This window comes from Marmota marmota, unplaced genomic scaffold (assembly GCF_001458135.2).
Source record: "Marmota marmota marmota unplaced genomic scaffold, marMar, whole genome shotgun sequence".
Taxonomy (NCBI): domain Eukaryota; kingdom Metazoa; phylum Chordata; class Mammalia; order Rodentia; family Sciuridae; genus Marmota; species Marmota marmota.
The window spans coordinates 18,467,314-18,482,031 of NW_026000229.1; the positions used below are offsets into that span (position 1 = coordinate 18,467,314).

General features: G+C 42.7%; 1 protein-coding gene and 1 pseudogene across 8 annotated transcripts in view; one reads left to right on the forward strand and one right to left on the reverse strand.

Annotated features, from left to right (window-relative positions):
* The window catches only part of Tln2 (talin 2), a 395,739-nt gene that overhangs the window by 241,711 nt on the left and 139,310 nt on the right, over positions 1-14,718 (reverse strand). The window contains exon 1 of one of the 8 annotated variants that reach the window (XM_048793708.1): positions 13,491-13,509. The exons of the other annotated variants lie outside the window; for them this stretch is intronic. The gene's annotated coding sequence lies outside the window, so the exon portion shown is untranslated. Of the gene's footprint in view, positions 1-13,490; positions 13,510-14,718 lie in introns of those variants that run through there. 8 annotated transcript variants of the gene reach the window in all.
* On the forward strand, positions 8,069-8,167 carry LOC125613473 (annotated as a pseudogene).

Genomic DNA, 14,718 nt, shown 5'->3' on the forward strand with positions numbered 1-14,718 from the left:
AATTGCTGGACAAATAAAACTTCCATTATTTAGTGATGCCGGCAAGGCTCAACAGGTCTCAGGGAGAATTTCTGGTGGCACAGGAGCTGGCTGGGAGGCCCTGGGCAGGACATCTCCCCTCCCAGCCTTGTTCCAGAGGCGAGAGACAGGACTCCAGCTCAATGCTCCCACTAACACGCTTGGCTATTGCTTCCTGCCCTTCAGCTAGGAGCTTCTCCCTCCCATTATGCTTCTGTCATTCCCAGCACCAGCATCTCTGGCCAAAGTCACTCAGTCCCTACTTGCTCTTTGTCAAAAATAGACTAAACATACATTCAAATAGCAAAGTCTTTTCCAGAAATAAGTTCCCCCCATATCACCCTTTTACTCAAACAACAAAACAAAAATCATTTCATTTTTTTTTCCCTTTCCAACTTCTTGAAATGAAGAAAAAAAAAATACTGTCCTGCTTGAGTCTCTTTCCTGGACTCTTTTATAAGGCATAAAAATTCTTTGCTCTTTCCCTGCTCCGTGGATGAGAAAACCAGCCTACCCGTAGGAACTCACCTGCTAAAAATATCTACGTGTGCCAGACCTTCCCCAGAAGGTCCATGCTGTCCACTCGGAAGTAACTGTGAAATCACTTAAAACATCATTTTGGAGAAAATCATAATTCAATAATTTTCCCAATTCCCTCTCTCTCTCTCCACTCTCTCTCTTTTGGTGGTATTGGGGGTCGACCCCAGGGCCTTAGTACATGGTAGGCAAGTGATCCATCACTGAACAGCACCCTACATCTTTTTATTTTTTTAAGACAGGGTATCACTAAGTTGCTGATGTTTTCCTTGAACTTATGATCCACCTCCCTCAGCCTCCCAATTAGCTGAGATTTCAGGTATGCATCACTGTGCTAGGTCTGCCTGATTCCTTAGTTCTGTTCTACTCAATATTGTAGCTGCTAGTCATATTTGACAACCACGCAGTATAAAGGGCGTTAGTCCGAATTGAAACTTTAATGAGTATAAAATATGTGAGATTTCAAATATTTTTTAAATACCTCATTAATAATTTTTATATTATATTTTGAAGTATAATTGGATATATTGGGTTAAATAAAATACATAATTAATTTCACTTTTCTAATGCAGCTATAGAGACTATAAGTCATAAATATATCAAAATTAAAATTTCACTTTTTTACATGGCTCTAGAGCATTTGAAATTGTGTCTGAGTTTGGTATTATATTTCTAGGATAATGCTCCTCTAGGTTGAAATTCCCTTTTTAACAACTGCATAAACATGTTTCATGTCAATTCACCATAAACAAATTAAACACAACCCTAAAGTGTAAATTAATTCACTTGAAATTCTTTGCTAAATTCTTTCCTATACTTCTCCAAATGGTTTCTGCCAATCCTCGTTAAGATTTAAATATTTAAGTTTCCAGTAAGATAATCACAGCTACCTTGAGTGTAAAAGATCATGTAATCAATCAGCAGATGGCCCCCTCTAGACTGAGAGTCAACACGTTTAACTGCTGTGCTATTTAAAAGGCTATTTAAAATCCATATTTTTTAATCTCACAATCAGAAAAAGATAAAATTACTTCTGGCTGTTATTACTTGGGATTCTAGAATTCCATTTTGTATAGCTGGGAAAATATTCCAATCCACAGTTCTGCTATAAAGCAAAGGATAATTGGGCATTTTCCATAAGAGAGAATAGACCCCTCCTGCCTTCGATTGGTTTTCACTCGATGAAAAAATGAATATCTAATGTAGACTGAACAACGACTTTTCCTTAAAAGTAAGTCACACAAACATTACTGCCTGATCTCTTTAGAACTTTAGGGTGTTTCCCAGCCATGGTCCCTAGGGATCAGAAGAAATTGGACTCATTTTTAAAAGGTGATACCATGGAAATTGCTGGACAATTAAAACTTCCATTATTTAGCTCAGAGCTTCCCAAAGAGTGGTGTGCCTGCTCCAGTTTGTGACTGGTCCCCAATGATACAAGTATGGAAAATAAGAACAGTTGGAAACTCTTAGAGCAATTGGACAAAGTGATTTATGTTGGCTGAATCTAATTTTTAAAAATGTAATTGTATTTTATGTTTCTTCAAATATTTCATGCTTATTGAATTTTACAAAAGGACATCCACCTAAAACAGATATTAAGAAAATGTTCCTCTCTTTCAGAAACACTGACCTAGACCACTCCACCAGAATCCCTGATTTTCTGGTGACTTCCCTCCACATTTGCAGGGAGGTAGAAGGGTGCAGAAAATAGATAAAGGGAGCCGAGACTCTGCACTGCAAAAGGTAAATGCCTCTGCTAAGAGAGGTGAGAGAAACAATGATTCTCATAACATAGCTAGGATTAGAATCTGTGACACATATTTTCACACCTACAACCAAAATGCCATATTTCTTTAATTATATAATGTCATGGATTATAAACCATAATGTAATATAATACAGTGTTCATGGGTCCTGATTTCAGAGATATAAAAATAAATACCAACTAAAGTTCATATATGGAAGTTCATATATGGAATGATTATATGTCAACTAAGAAAAATATAGTATTCATTATACACACAAGAAAATAAATCATTTTTTGTAAAGCCTTCCAAGTTACGGTTAAAGGCTAAACACTTCTAGGTAAGTAGGGGGCCCATTATTGAGCATCAACTATGCACAAGGTATTCTGAGAGACCTAACAGAAGTGATAGTCCCTGAACAATTTGTAACTGAGATGGGAAGGCAGATGGTACCTAAAACATCAAGGAGTTGAGAGTAAGGCAGGGGAAGGCCTCACATACTCCCACTGGTGTCCCATCAGTTACATTTGGTCCCAAGGCTCTTCTACCCAGCCAAGGATGGGGCCCCTAGGTAGACTGTCTCTTTCTCCTCTGCCCCAAGCTGAAGGGTGAAGGCAGGGAGTCAGGTAGCTGAGCTCCCCACCTGCTTCTATTGCCAACCAATTGGTGTAAGCTTGGGCAGCAGCCGCTATAAGCCACTGTGTCCTCATCGGTATAAGGAATAATAAAGCATACACCTCAAGGCAACCCAGAAGGTTGGTTTGTTGTTGGAAGATCAGGAACTCCTGCAGGGTATATACTGAGGGAAGAAGTAAAAGGAAAGAAAAAAAAATCATGGCCAAGGGAAGGAGGGGATTACTTGAGAAAGGAGCCCTGGGAGGTGGGAAGGGGGCCATTGTCTTCCATCCCAAATTCTTTTCCATCATCCTGGAGTATCCAAAGGGAGAGGAGACATCTCAGGAAAATGTTATCCACAGAGATAGGAGGAGGGTGTTCTTCCATGACGAACAAGTGCTGAGGAGAGAGGAGAAAGGGCTACATGTCTCCTACAGGAGCCTGAGCAAGTGTGTACCAAGGGTCCAGAAGGAGGCTATGTGGGAAAAGGCCCAGGCTGAGGCATTGAGTCCTCACTGGGTGCTGACACCAGTCTCCAATGGTTCATCAAGGTGGCTGAGTTAACCTGAGGGCAGAGAGACCATGCTCTCTGCTTCCTCCAGAGCACTAGGCAAGGGTATCAGGGAGCTGGGGTCACGCAGAAGAGAACTGGAAGAAGGTAGAGGGAGAGAAAGCAGGGTGCTTGACAGAGTGGCAGACAAGGAGTCTCCTCCATAGGGAGACTACAGTGACAAAGAGCAAGAGAGGGGATATGAACAGGGGAGACAGAAAATGTCAAGAGGGCCAAAAATTCTGGAGAGACCTCACATAATTCAGGGCATGATTATGAGAACTAGCTACTGGCTGGAAGAAAAGCCTGCCACAGAGAGCCAAGGGCCAGCTGGGGTCTGGGTTGTTAATAACTTCACCTGTAGGGACATCACAGTGCCAGCTCTGAGAAGAGAGGCTGGGTGGGTTGAGAAGCCCATGAGCACAGGCCTATGTCCATGGACAAGCCAGGCATTAGCCAGGAGGGGACAGCACAAGACTGCGGAAGGAGCAGCCACTGAGCCAAGACTGGGAGGGGAGGGTGTGTCAGGAGGAGGCAGTGGCCAAGCAGAGGGTAGGACCTGGGAGTGCCACCAGGGAATCAGAAACCTACATAAACCCTTCAGACCTAGCAAGGTAACAGTGACTGAGGAGAAACAGGGGCCATGAAAGTTACCTGCAGTGAAAGTGCTGGGAAGTGTGTCTGGCTTGGTTCTTTCACTGCTAGAATGCTTCATGAAGTACTCCATCTTCATGAACTTCTAGGATCCTGGCTGATACCACAGATCCTGGCATAGAAAATTTTGCATGGAGTAGATTTTTTTTTAAAAAGCTGCATCTCAGGGAAAGAAAGCTAACAGAGCCCAATCAATGATAGTCTGAGGGGAGTTGCTGTCTAGGGATTCAAAGCACCTGCTAGCTGAACATTTCCCTTGAGGCAAGGCTGTGCCCTGTGACAAGCTAGAAAGCCTGGAAGGAAAGGCATAGGCAAAACTGGAGAAAAGTAGGAATCTCTGAGGTTCCTGCCAGATGCCTGCACCAGGCTCAGGATCTCCATAGGAGACACAGGAGAAGGAAAGCAGGTGTCCAGGATCCATCCCACCCTGGAACAGTGAGATTAAATGATGAGGTAGATCAGAGGAGACTAAGAAGACCTAGGAGACTTTTCAACCACACTCAATGGATTCATAATACTAAGGAATATTTAGGTGCAATAATGGCTCGTTTATTTTTAGGGATTATAATAATTAAGAACAGAGCCTTAATCTTCTTGAATTGCACACTGAAATATATACAGAAGAACGATATGAAGGTGAGGATTTCATTCAAAATAATCAGGTGAGTAGGGGGTATTCTTGATGAAACAAGATGAGTCAAGTATTGATAATCACTGAAGCTAGGAAGTACATGTGACTCATTAGACTAATCTATATTTGAATTTTTCAAGAAAAAGCGTTAACCACAGCAAATAAAAAGGAAGCAACACGAGAATTGTGCTACTAAGACTTTACTGCAACAACTCTAATCTCCCAAAGTATGCTTTTTAAAGTGATTACAATGCTTAAATCTTTAAGATCAACAGTTTCATAGGGACAGGGTCTTTCCTTGAAGTTTTCTAAAGAAGCAACACTGGCTGGAGGAACATATGTACAGTCACACTTGAGAAGGTCCAGGAATCTCATCTGCCCAAACATCATGTCACCTTGACATCTAAGTTCTGCACCTTCCTCTCTGATGACACAAAGTAAGTTTGACTGCTTCACCACTGTGGTGGGCAAGAGACTCCTGTCATGCTTTGCTGCCTAGCTGAAGAATCGAGCAATCAGAAGCTGCCAAGTGTCAAGTACATCTCCTGAGCACCCTTAGTGTGATTGGCATCCCCCTTTCTAAACAACGGAAGGAATGGCAATAAGCCTGGAAAGGAAAATAGCTAATGCCTGCTCTACGCATTCACAGCCAATGTCAATGTCATCAGCACCAGATGCCCTCACTTTGGTAAGAGCCAAGTTGTGGCCATGTTGACCCCAACTGGGTTGGAAGGTGACTCTCAAGAAGAGAAGAGGTTAAGAGACCCAAGCATACCACTGCCTACACATGGATTCTTCTGCTTCCACCTAACTCAGAAGGTCTTGTGTGTGACCAGAACTACACCAAGTACTTTAGGAAGGACTAGCTTAATCCAGCACTTCTCCACTGGGGTGATTTTGTACTCAGTCACCACCAAGGCATATCTGGTATTGTGTGGAGACACAACATGTGGGGGTGGGTACAGGCCTCTGATACACAGGACAGCACCACATAACTAAGACTTCTTTAACCTAAAATGTCAACAGGGTCAAGTGGAAAACCCTAGCTTGGGCAACTGAAATGAAAAGCAAAGGAATATTCAGGTGTGTCTGGGAAAGGGAACAGAAACAGAAAGAGACAGGGAGAGAGGCAAAAGCAGAGAGGTAAAGACACTACCTTTTACATGTCCTTTATTTGTATGCTTCTACTAAGGTGTTTTTTTTAACCAGATACAGTATTCAATGTCATGTCCTCTGGTGCAGATCCTACTTGGTCCAGTAACACAAGAGGCCCAGACTCTTGAGGGACAGCGACTGCCAAGACAAATATTTGCTTTTTTCCAACGGCCATATTTACTCAAGATTATTCTGCTCTTGATGAACTGGAAACCAACTGGTGGTTGACACACTTGGAAAAGAGCCACAGAGCAGCCTGGCACCCTTCCCACAGTGGTAAGAAGGGAATGTGGCCTAAGAAGGCTGATCCTGAAAAGCACCTAAGCTTTTTGATGGAGCTACTTTGAAACCAGATTCATACCCCCAGGGCAATTCTGTTCATGTTTTCAGCATCACTGAAGAGTCTTGAGAAATGGAAAGTGAAGGACGCTAAAGTAAAGAAAGCCAGGTGACAAAAAAGGAGAAAGAAACAAATATCACTGAAAAAAAGCTCTCACATATTATTACTCCAGGGCTGGAGTTGTAGCTCAGGGGTAGTGCTTGCCTCGCAGGTGTGAGCCATTGGGTTCGATCCTAGCACCACATAAAAACAAATAAAGGCATTGAGTCCATATACAACTAAAAAAATTATTACTCCAGGGTACAGTAGCATTAGGTTGCTTATTAACCTTGAACGATAACCTACACTGACCTCCACGACAACCAAAATTAGCTTCTAACTTGAATTATACTGTTTGCATTCACATATGTGGAGTGTTTCTATAATAAAGTGGTAACTGGAGTTCAGCTGTGCCTAGACTACATGATCACAAAATCTTTCAGGTGCCACGGAGCTTGTGTTCTTCACAGCCCCTCCTCTTTACCACAAAAACTCAATCACAGCGACAACTGCCAAATCCACCTACTAAGGTAAGAAGCAAACCACACTGATCTCACATGTAAGCTTCAAATGCCATCTTTCAAGAAAGTCTGGGTCCCAGAGTGTGTCTGCGAAAGTAGTCCTAATACCCTGGTGGTCCTGGGCATCAAATGCTGAGCTAACACCTCCCTGCTGTGGGAGGCACTTCTATTAAAAAGGAAGTGAGGTCCTCAAGCCAGAGGGTTTAGCCAGAGATGTCCTGTCCCCAAACCATGCATCCATGGCTTTAGGGCACAGAAGGAAATGTCAGAGGGGATTCTTTGATTCTCCCATGAGAACACACACTCAACCTCTGGCCTGAAGGAACTAAATGGTGGTCCCACAAAAATATAAATCCACATCTTAACTCCTAGAATCTGTAAATGTGGCATTACTTGGGAAAAGGATCTCTGCAGATGTAATTAATTATAGTATTGAAATGAGATCATCCTGAATTAGGTGGATGGGTCCTAAATCCAATGAGAAATGTTCTTTTATGAGAGAAGAAGCAAGGACCAGAGCAATCAGAAGACTATATGAAGACAGAGGGATAGGGTGCAGTCAAGTAGCCTCAAGGCAAGGAGTCCTTGGAGTCAACAGAAGCTGAGAGGTAAGGAAGGATTTCCCCTAGAACCTTTAAGGGAGTCTGATTCTGCTGAAATGCTGACTTTGCACCTGTGGTCTCCAAGTTGTGAGACACAAATTCTTATGGTTGTAAGCCATCCCACTTGTGGCACTTTGTAAAGGCAATTCTATGAACTATACCTGATCTAACACAGACTGTCGAGTACCAGGCTCTCAAAATTGCCAGGTGAGGCTGCAGCAGGGTATCTACCAGGGCATCTTCCCATGGCCAGGGATGAGCTCAGAAGGACAGGGCTAGGGGATATGTATGCAGCTCTGAAATCCAGACCAAAGATATTTTCCAAAGGACCTGCTCTGGGATGTAGTCAAGGGAAAATGTGCTCCCTCCCATCTGACATGGGCCAGAGCACCACCCAAAGAGACAAGCTTTTCCAAATGGTCCCTGAGAAAGGCAACCTCAAAGTCATGTGGATCCTCTGAGGAGTGGCTGTCATCAACCCCACCGCTAACATTCACAGAGCACTTCCCATGGGCCACACACTGTTTCAACAACCATAAAAGGTAACTGCTCATTCTGCATTTTGATTTCATCCTTCCCTGTCTTTTCTTAAAATTGCTACCTCTTATATATGGGTCTAAAAATAATTGTTTAATGCTACATTTAAAAGAGATTGCTAGTGCTTGCTTGGCAGCAGATATTCTAAAATTGGAACAATACAGAGATTAGCATGGCCCCTGCACAAAGATGATGGAATTCCTTTTTGTTGTTGTTGTTTGGAAGGGAGGAAGGCAGACATAGAAAGATTGCCACCGTTGGCATGTCTCCTGAGGAAAATGAAGCAGAGGCAGTTTGAATAGTTGCCCCAGGACAATTAGTGGTTAGTGAAGAAGCCAGACCCATGACCCAAGGGTCCATGTCTTCAGAGCCTGGCCAGCACTCAACCCTGCCTCACCTGATCCAGGAGTTCATTCCCCTCACCCTAGCATGCTCCCTGCCACCCAATGCTCCTGAAGCAAGGTCATATTCTTTGCCCAAGCCACACCCCTTGCCTAGCTCCTCTTCCCTTCTCCCTATTTTATGTACTTTAATTAAACAATAATTAGGTACATGAAATGCTAATGTCTGGATGATGGGCTCAGATAATTCAACAGGGATGGTGACATTTAAGTAAAAGTTTAGTATGTAAGGACGAGAGGGAATTCCCATTCCAAACACATCATCCTCAGCTACAAACCCACTCTTGCTGGCCTGCCAGTTGAGGCTGCACTATAACCCTGCACATCTCACATTCAAGTAGGGTCTTTTCGTTGTGCCTCAGAAATGCAACATGCTGAGGAGGCGTTTCCTGCTTCTGCTCTGATTCCCTCCAACCTCTCACTGCTCAAATCTACTGACCACATCCCCACATCCCCAGGCATCCCCAAGACACATCAACATTTAAGATGCTTTTTTGATGGTGCAATCTGTTTGGGGAGGACTGACATTGTGCTTCAAATATTTTTGAAAACATCCAGCCCCTTGAACTGGTAAATACAGGGCTTCAGATTTCATATCAGGAAGTAATATAGATGCAGAAGTGCTTTCCTATATAAACATGCTAGCATTCAATCTTTGTACCAATATGGACTTGAAATAACTTAATGATCCATGAGAAAAAGTTGGTTAAGTTCACCATGTGTCATATTCTTGACTGAACATTTCTTAACCAGAAAAATATTGCTCATGAAAACTTGAGAAAATGCTTACTCTATAAGCATATAAGTGGAAAAAAGCCGACAGCTAAATTGTACTTGTGGTATGCTTATAACTTGTCAACTCAAGAAATAAACTGATTAACCAGAACTGGGGATGTAGCTTCATGGTAGAGTATTTGTGTAGCATGTGCCAGGCCCTACATTCCATCTCCAGTACCACAAAACACACACACACACACACACACACACAGAACACCAGTTAGCCCTATGAGGAAAGGGGGACTGAAAGGAAGTTAGTCCAAATAAACATTTTTCCTGAGTGGTAGAGCTATGACTGTTCATCTCTCTTACTTTTTAATTTTGTAGATGTTTCTATGAATAGATATGACAACAAGACAAAAAATATTTTAAAAAGAAAAATCAAGCCTTCCATAACTACTCACTGCTGCCAGGGAGCTTTAGAAAGATGCAAAGGACCCTCCCTACATATGTGGACTTTCCTCCCACCTCACCACCCACTTCCCCAGACTCCTATAAACACCCTTCCTGCCATAATTAATGACTTTATGTTCCCAGAATCTGTCGGATGCCCTTCACCTTGGTGTGTCTGAGTGCCTGGGGTGTGCTTTCCTGATCTTCCTTCTCCCACTGGAATGCAGCCCACGAAGGCATGGGTTTTTCTTGGTTTTGAATCACTGTTGTAACCCCAGTCCCCAGCAAATCTCTGGTACATTGTCAATGCTCCATAAACATTTCCTGAAAGGCACTGACATCCTGCTCACATGTAGCCTCCTTCCTAATGTCATCCCTAGCTACAACCCTCAGCTGGCCCATACCTCCATCAGGAGTCACCTGTTCACACCTCTGAATTCCCCTAAGATCATAGCACATACCTCATCTAATAGAACATTTGCCATGTTACATCATTTCTCCCTGACCACATTTGCAGCAGCCACATGGATAAGTGATGAACACACATGCCTGAGAGTTTACGTGTCCCCTTCCTTTTCCTCACAACCCTAAGAAGTAAATTAATCTGCATTTTACAGATGAAGAAACTTGAGGCTTATAAGGTTAAGGAACACACTCCCATGATTACTGAACAGAAAAGCCATCTGATTCCAAAGTCCAGACTGTGGGGTAAAATGCCAGTTTGTGTGTTTTATATAGTAGACTGGAAACTTTTGAGGGCAGGGAAAAACATTTTCCTACTCTTTGAAAGCTGACTAGTACTGCTTTACTTACCAATCAGTCAAATATCTGCCAATTTAAAGCATAGGAAAATGTCGTTAATGCAGACAGACTAATTCATAGTGTGAAATAGTCCCAGACCTACACAATTGGAAGTTTAAATGGTCTGTCTAGAAAAATAAGGGTAATAAAACTTTCAAGTTTATTCAAATTAACACTTGGCTATGTAAAGAATTTAAGGACCCAACTATTGCCAAAGTCTCTTTTTAGCCATCCAGAACTACATCGTTATGAAGTGATAGTGAACTATTGTTCTTATGCATTAACTTAGATTCCCTAAAATCCTTTATTGGACAATGTCAAATTTGTGTTACAGAACGTATTTCAAAAATCTCTTTTAGGCCTATCATCTGTCAGTTCTGTGCAATTCATTATGTTTGTACTTTCATATTTTAAAACTGTCCCTATAATTCCCTACATTAGGTGACTTTTCATAATCCAAACTAATGAAATTTTTTTTGTACCAAAAGAATATCATAGACAGTTTTAGAAATAGTATTTCTGGGGCTGGGGATGTGGCTCAAGCGGTAGCGCGCTTGCCTGGCGTGCGTGCGGCCCGGGTTCGATCCTCAGCACCACATACAAACAAAGATGTTGTGTCTGCCGAAAACTAAAAAATAAATATTAAAAATTAAAAAAAAAAAAAGAAGAAATAGTATTTCTGGACTTCATTCATTTCCGGCAATCAGGAGAAAGATTTCTGTCCCCTGGGTGTTGTCTGGGGACCTCCCCCAGCATGTGGACCCTGTGATGTTTAACACTCATCAACGGCTTGTCTGGGTTCGCTGCTGGTGAATTTCCAGCCAGCTGATGCACACAAATTAGCAGTTCCTACATGCGCCTCTCCCCTTCCTGGGTCTAATTACGCAGGCGACAATGGAATATTTATTTATAAGCAGTTCTGACTACATGTGTACCAATGAAGGGAATGCAGTATCTTACCCAGTAAAATTAATGTGCTCAGGGAAAATAACACAGAAGTGCAATCTGTAAGAGTCTATCAGGGGCACAATCCAGGAGTAGCATTAACCTTCACACAGCCTTCTGCAACCCACAGAGCACTTCGTCTCTCCTTTCTCATTCACCTCTAAAATCTTCATAGTTTGCAGACTGAAATGAGCAAGGCCACCAACATGAGAGCAGCATTTGAACACACAATCAACTCAGATTGTACCAGGGATGATTTTGGAACTTCTGCCTGTTCCCTTGAAATCTAGCTTCTCAGCCCCACAAGAAAACTAGAAACCTCCTGCCAGCTTGTGGTTATCATCAAGTTTATAGAAGTGTCTCCTATGGGGAAAAGACCACTTGGCAAGGACTGTGAAGACAAGGTCCACATTACCATCTGCCAAGATGGGTGGCTATGGTTTGAGAATCTGTACTTCCTCATCTGTAAAATAGGACCCCATGGAGTAGAGCCCTAAACCTTCTTGACAACATGAAAGGCCTGTGTCATAATTTTCAAAGTGAAACACCACACTGAGGATAAAATACTCTTAGGTTTTTTTTTTTTTTTTTTTTAAGGAAGAAAACATCCCTTATGGCCTAACCTGTTAGATCAGTGGGTAGTTATTGTACCCCTGGCACTCTCTAGGTACTGGGAACACAAAGTGAATTAAAGCCAAGGCCCTGCCTAAGAATGCTGCCCTCTCCAATCCAGTGAGAGGAGAGATCCATAAACAAATGACTAGATCAAATGTGATACACATGGAGGCTCTCATCCATTTTTTTTTTCTTCCTATTGTTTGGACACTGGTAGGGGAAACTGAAGGGATCTCAGAAGAGGCAAGGTGGAGCCAATGCTGGAAGCTTACCATGACTGAGACAGGACAGGAAACACTTCAGGCACAAGGCCCAGCATGGGTAAAAAGTGGTATGAAAAGGAATAGTGTTTTAAGAGAATAGAAGTGTTTTAAGAGAATAGAAGTGTTTTAAGAGAATAGAAGTGTTTTAAGAGAATAGAAGCTGTTGAGGAAAGCTGGAATGGGCAGGGCCAGGAAGGGCAGGGGGAGGGTTGGGGCCAGACACAAGTAGGTAGCCACACTGCTGCCCGGGTGACCTCACTTCATTCTTACCAATTAGTAAAGCAAGGGTTACAGCCCATAGACACCAGGGGTCAGGGAGTATGTGAGTGATTGTAAGCCACATGGTTACTGTGCTCTTGACATTTTGAAGTTAGCCCATATGTCTCTCATCCCAGATGTGGAACACCTATAAAAAACTTAAATGTAGTATTATTATATAAAGCAATTATATATAACATAATTATAACAAGATTATATTATAAAAATATGTTAATGAGTAAGCTCTAAGTTATTCCCAACCTATCTTAATGCAACTGTGTCAATTTTATCAAAAATTGAAAAGTTGGGGCTTAATGGGGTAAACAGGGATGAGACAGAGAGATATATGGTTAAAAACAAACCAAAATGGTATAAAGAAAAATAAGTGAGGATCCTAAAGAGATAAGGCTATGATTAGAAATGTGCCTGATACTGGGCATAAATTGGTTCTAGTAAAAATAATATATCATCTGCTTAAGACATAATATCCCCAAACTATTGATTTATCTATTAGGTGCCACATATCACCAGTCTGAAGAGGAACTGGTCTTAGCCTTGAGGGTTTGCAAATTAAAAAGGAAAAAGAAGTAAAGACATCATTTAACACTGGGGCATACAGGCTAAGAGGGTGAACACGCAGGGCACTCAGGATGAGCAGATCCAGGAAGACATAGGAAGGCCAAATGGGGTTCATTCTCAAGAGAGCAGATGTTTAATCCTAAAATTGAATAAAGAAAAAAAAGGGGATGAGGGCAGGATACTTCAAGAGGGAGCAGCAAGGCAAGAGGGCCAGAGAGGACAGCTGGGAGGCAGAGTCAGGGAGGGATGCAGAGGAGGCTGCGGGTGTCAATCGGAAAACCCAATACAGCAACAGGCAACAGGCACTGTCCCAGAGGATGATGTACCTTTTGGAAGAAAAGGGACTTTTTATTCACAGTTTCCTCTGTCCAGTGTAAAGTACTTTGAAATATGGGCAATCATCACTGGTATGTCAGATGCCTACATTAGCTTCCTGTTCAGTAATTCAGGAGAAGAGTACAAGATTTAGCCACAGGAATTTCTAGAGGACTTTAACATAAGGTAAACTCACCTGGAAAATGATCCCAAGGCAGACACCTTAACGAAGGCATCATAATTATTCTGCACAAGCCCTCAGCAGCTCTGGCAGCTTAAACTGCTAAGGAGGCTGGAGGAAATGCAGGCACACCCCTGAGGAGGGGCCTCAGTGGGGTGTGTTACATTCCTTTGAAAACAGGGCCCCTGCTATAATTTGTGTAATCAGACCAGAGATTGGACTCCAGAACTCTGCTTCCCATTTATTACAATATCACACTCCTGCCCAGGAAACCCCACCCAAGCTTTTGTTTGGAATTCCTTTCCTTGATTAGGTGTAAGTCCTATTATTCCTGCCACTCAAAAATAACACAAGGGTCTGATGAAGTTGCAATGTACAGCCCAGCCAGAAACCTGCCTTCCCCCAATGAGGCTAATCCTTTTTCTACTCTCCTGTTTTAGAATGATGTGGGTTTTTTTTTCCTATTCTATAGAGACGTGGGGACAGTCGGTAGAAATGGAAAGGCAAATAAATCATTGTTCCTCTCTGGAAAGAGACTTGCAAGTCAGTGATCCTCCCAGCCTGTGTCCACAGACCCCCTCTCTGCTTGAGGGCCTCTGTTCACTGAGTACATGGAAAGGGGTGATGGGGGCCTCAAGTCCCATCACCCAATCTTTACAAATGCTGTTCTTGGCAGAGCTGCCCTCATCCCCTACTTCCCAACAGGAGTAGTAGTGCCGAGCTGCCATGTTATCCGACTGCTTTCATTATGCAATTCAACTGAGTCCAACCCCAAAAAAGAGCTGAACTGGAGGGCAGGGATCATCATCCAAAATGCTTGATAATTCTTACAACCAGAGACAGGGGATGTTGGGCAATTTCACTTACAAACATTAAGTAGTAGAGTTGGGAGCAAAGGATCAATCACTTTATCTAGCAAATATTTGAACAATGTAAGAGACATGTTTTGTGGTCTGTTCAGCTGAAGGGGGCTGCCTTGGGTATCTGGTGACCTTCTCTACTTGCTTATTCCCCCCAGTTATCCAAGCAGTGCAGAGCCCCCACCCCAAGGCAGTTAATCCATTCCTAGGCTATAGATCTAACACAGTGTGGCCTGACTCAAACAGGCCAGCTCGACCTGTGGGGTTCTTTCTGAACCCAGTAACTGAGTAATCCCATTTGGTAGAACTCTAGCTGGGTGTCTGGAAGCTTATGAAATCACCAAGACTGGGGCAGGCACAGAGGGCTACAGCAAACTGGTAAG